The following is a 5,178-nucleotide window of genomic DNA, read 5'->3' on the forward strand; positions in this document are numbered from 1 at the left end:
CACTGCATATACATGGTGCACATGCATGCAACGGTTGAAGCAAACATGCACATAAAATAAAATAATTAAACCTTAAAAAAATAAATTGTGGGCAGTTGTGAGGGCTCAGTGAATTAATGGTGGAATGAATGGGTGGGCAAAGTTCCCAGTAGCCATTTGTTCATTAAAGAATTCATCCATTCAGTAGAAACTACTGGGATGGTTCAACGGGTAAAAGTGCTTGCTGCCAAGCCTGATAACTGAAATTCACTCCCCAGTACCCACCTGGTGGAAAGAGAGAATCAACATTCATGCATGGACCTTGGCGTGTCCAAGCCATTACACATGTACACAAACACACACACACACACACGACAAATAAATGTTTAAAAACTGCTAAGCACTTATAATATGCAAAGCACCATGGGAATGGACAGCTGCAATAGTGAGCAGAACAAACTCAGACCCTCATGGAACTTAGACTTAAATAAATGACCAGGCTCATGAAAATACACCCCAGAAGGGAACAAGAAAGCAGAAAGCAATGTGTGTACCAGAGTGAATGTTGGGATGGATCGGGTGAGAGGAAGCACCTCTGGGCTCCTGATATCTGGGTGAATTGATAAACAGCAGGGAGGAGTGTCTGCTCATAAATGAGTTGGAAGTCGGAAAAGGTGGAACATATCAAAAGATGGGGTGCAGAAGAAATGAGGCCAATGAGGATAGAGATACAGAGACAGGGCAGAGTAAATGTGTCCTCCAGATCCTGTTATTGCTAAATGAATATGAGGATATTATGGGGGAGGGGGCCTGGCTTTGAAAGTGGTGCTGTTCTCCTAGGATCTCAGCACTGCACTAAAAGAACGAATCTTCAAGGTAGGCTCTCTTGGGTTTGAACCTTGACTTTTAACACCACCCCTGGGCTTGAATAACCTTGACCAGTCACCAAACCTTGCTGTACCTCATCTACTCTTTGGAGGAATGAAGATTGGATATGATAGAAGGTCATAAGTAGAGGTGGTGATTTAAGGAGGAAACGAGAGTTTGCCACATAAAAGGTACTGCATCAGTGGAGCTTGGTTGACTCCGCATCCAGGGTGGCACTGATCTGCCTTACCTTCTTCGCTGATCATTGTTTGTTGTAACTTCTTAGAGAAAAACCCACCCACAAAAAAAAAAAAAAAAAAAAAAAAAAAAAAAAAAGTCTCACAGTTGCCACTTCTTCAAACTCAGGCCAATTGGCAGAGCCTGGAGGTTTCTTCTGGATTGACTGTTGTTACTGATTCCTGCATGAATTGGTGTTTATGAGTGGTTTGAGCTACCATTGCTGATATCCTGACAACAAAGATAGGAACTGCCCCAAAGAATTATTTCTAAACAGGTCCACATCCCCCTTTGCCCTTTGCCCTTTGCCCTTTCCTTTCTACTATCTCTGGTGGGCAGTGGACTAGAAGAGAGGTTAAAGCATTTAAAAACCCTTATTAAAGTAGGTTTTGAAAAATCTGAGCCTATAGATGTGGTGGTGCCTCTGTGATCCAAGTGTTCAGGAGGTAAAAAGATTAGAAATTTAAGGTTGGCCTGGTGGTCCTGGTGGCACACACCTCTAATCCTAGCACTCAGGAGCAGAGGCAGGCAGATCTCCTGAGTTCTAGGCCAGCCTGATCTACAGAGCAAGTTCCAGGTCAGCCAGGGCTACACAGAGAAACCCTGTCATCATTGCCTCCCCCCTAAAAAAAGGAAAGAAAAGAAATTTAAGGTCATCCTCAGCTGCATAGTAAATTTGACATCACCCTGGACTACATGCAGTCTTGTCTCAAAAACATTTAAAGGAAACAGTTTACTTGAAACACTTAGCACAGTGACTGGCACGTATCAGCAGCTATTGGGTGGGAATAATAGATCTGGCGATGTTTATGGCTAATAAACCCAGTGTGGTGGTTCATGATTGTAATCCTTGTACTTGGAAGCTGAGGGAGGAGAATCACCTAGGCTACAGAATGAATTCAAGGACAACCTGGGCTTTCAAAATAACAGATTAAGCCTAGTGTGGCATGCGTTTGAGCCCACAACTTAGTTAGAGGCAAGCAGACTGATGTCTGTGAGGTCGAGGCCTGCTTGGTCTACATAGAGAGTTCAGGACAGTCTGGGTTACATACCTCAAACACAAATAAAAATTGTTAATATGCCAGTATCAGTCAGCAGTGATGCCTCCTGCAGTAAAAATTAAGATTTGGAGCTTTGCTTGTCCAATAAGAACCTTGGTATGTCCTGTGGAGATGACGTAGCTAGCTAGGCAACTTGTTTTGTGAAAAGGTGAGATTACATCTAGTAACAATATTAAGAATCTCCAATGTTTAATCGGCACTGACTGTATGCTAGGTTTGTGCTCATGCTGTACATGTATGCATTACCTCAGTCCTTACAAGTCCATGGGTCTGTTTCTGTTTCCACATGTTACCCATGAGGCCAAGGAAGAATGGAAGAGCTAAGTTCCAGGCTCCAGGACATCCAGTAGGGAAGCACTAGCTAGGATTGAACCCAGTGTGGCCAAGCCCTCCCTCTTCTTTCCAAGGAATCAAAGAGACCTGATGCCTGGAGCAGCTCCCCAGGTGGCAAAGGCCACTCCCAGTGCCTCTCCCTGAGCTCTAAAAATGTCCTCCAACTGGCTGGGACCGGTGGCACACCTTTAGATACCTAGTAAGACCCTGTCTCAAAAAACACAACAAAATGGAACTGCCCTCTCCTGAGAAGAACAAGAAACAGACCCTCTTCCTCCACAGGGAAGTAGAAAAGAACTCTAGTCACTGTGCACCATTTGAACGCCAGCTTTGCTGTTTAGGTGCTCTGTAATGTCAGCAAGGTCAAACCCAGTCTTGGAGCCTCAGTCTCCTTATCTCTGAAATAGGGATGATAAAGCTCCAAGGCATTCAAGCAATAAGGCAGGAACAAACTCTAAAGTGCAGTCCACCCAGGAGTTCCTGTCACCGTTGCTATGGGGACAGGAACCCTTTGGGAGAACAGCCCATCCATCTGACAGGCAAAATTGCCACCTGTAGAAACAGATCAGAGATCAGTTCTTAGATGTGCTTCTTCCAGAGTCTGGAGCTGGGTGCAGGACACCTATAATCCCAGCCCCTAGAAGCTGAGGTAAGAGGATGGAGCCATTGAGGCCAGTGGCTACTTTGTTAGACTCTGTCTCGAAAAGAACAAAAACACAAAAACTAACCAGCCAGACAACCCAAACATGCTCTCTGATTTTGGTCAAGGTATATACCTGGGCAAAGCCTCGGTTTTCTTGTCTGTAAAATGGAGCACATTAATATGGAGCTTGTAGAGGGAGAGAGAATGCAATGTGAGAATTCCTGAAGAGCTTCGAGCCAGTGTGTCTGAGGCAGAACTTGCACTGCCAGCTACAAAGCAGGGATCAAAAAGAATCATCTCCCAGCTTCCTGCATCCCAACCCTATCTGTAGGGAAGTGGGTGGAGAGCACCATGCTCAGAGCCAGAAAGTCCCTGCCACTCCCCTTCCTCTGGCATCCTAGGCTCTTGCTGGGTACACAGTCTCTCTCTCTCTCTCTCTCTCTCTCTCTCTCTCTCTCTCTCTCTCTCTCTCTCTTTCTCTGTATCTTTCTCTCTCCCTCTCCCTCCCTGTCTCTATCCCTCTGTCTGTCTTTCTCTGTGTCTCTGACTCTCCTCTCTTTGTATGTGTGTGTCTGTGTGTCTGTGTCTCTCCCTCCCTCCCTCCTTCCCTCCTCTCTGTCTTTCTCTCTCTCTCCCTCCTCTCTGTCTCTTTCTCTCTCTCCCTCCCTCCTCTCCGTCTGTCTCTATATGTTTCTCACTGTGTCTCTGTCTCCGACTCTCTCTTTGTGTGTGTGTGTGTGTCTCTCTCTCTCTGTCTCTCTCTCTCCCTCTCTCTCCCTTTCTCTCCCTCTCTCCCTCTCTCTGCAAGCAAGTTCTTCTTCACTGAGCAATCCCAGGGGGCCCCAGCCCTCGGTTCCAGCCTGGCTCCAGGCTTTCCCCGCCTCCTCCGCAGCCTTAATCCGCAGCCTTTGCGCCATTCCCTCCACCTGGAAGGCTCTCGCCTCCCTGAGCGCCTTTGATGGGGAAGGGGGGTGCTAGAAGGAAAGGATCTGGAATGATGCACCCCCACCTCCTCACTCCGCTCCCCCCTGCATCCCCAGCGGCATACCTGACCTCCCCGCCCCCCAGCGTGGGGGAAGAGGCAGCTGGGAGGAGGAGGTGGGAAGCGGGAATGAGAGAAGGGCCCTCCGTGGGGTTTTTCACCTGCTTGGAAGAGACAGACAGAAATGAAAGCTCTAGAAACTGCCTGCTGCTCTGCTTCGCTCGGAGGCCCCAGCTCAGTGGAGCCTCCCTGCCTTCCCACTATGCCCATGTGCCACCCTCTTCTCTTCCTCCTCCTGCAGGCAGGTGCTCCAGGCAGGGAACACGGGTAGGCGGCAGGGTTAGAGAGACCTGGGTTCAAACCCCGTTCCTGCCACTTACCCAGCTAGCAACCCTAGCAAACTGTTTGTCCTCGTTTCTTTAGAAAAAGGTACAACAACCAATTCCTGGCTCTTTGGGCTCTGGTAAGAACTAAGGAAGATGGCAGATTTTTTAAAAAGTCTATCATGACTATGACGGAAAGGCTCAAGGCAGAGATGATAGTGACAGCAGTTGACATGATGCTGATATGTGCCTGGCAACTCTCAATGCCTTGAGGAAGAGGAGGAGGGTTTGTGTCTGTCCTGACTCTGTTCCCTTGGTGAAAACATGTTACATTTTCTCCTTCTGCCTTCAAAATCCTGCATGCAGCCGAGGTGTATAGCCCAGCGCCATTGCATAGACAAAGCACTTAGCCCCAGCAAGACCTGAGTTCACTCCCCAGCACCCATCCCCCCCCCCAAAAAAAAAGCCCAAATCCTGAACTTGACCTCCTTTACCAGTCTCTTCATTTAATAAGCATAGATTGCTGTCTGTTCCTGTAGAGGCTTATGCAGGTCACCGGTGACCCAGGATCAATCTAACCAGTCTCTGTCTGAGAGAGCTGCTTAATGAGAAAGAAGCCATCCAGAAGAACTGACATGAAGCCGAGTGGAGTGGGCTCAGTAGCTTGTGCCTATAATTCCTACACTTGGGGGGTGGGGGTGGGAGAGGGAAGGCAGGAAGATCAAGAGTTCAAGGTCATTCTCCTCAATTACA

Source organism: Arvicanthis niloticus, chromosome 5 (assembly GCF_011762505.2).
Source record: "Arvicanthis niloticus isolate mArvNil1 chromosome 5, mArvNil1.pat.X, whole genome shotgun sequence".
NCBI classification, from domain to species: domain Eukaryota; kingdom Metazoa; phylum Chordata; class Mammalia; order Rodentia; family Muridae; genus Arvicanthis; species Arvicanthis niloticus.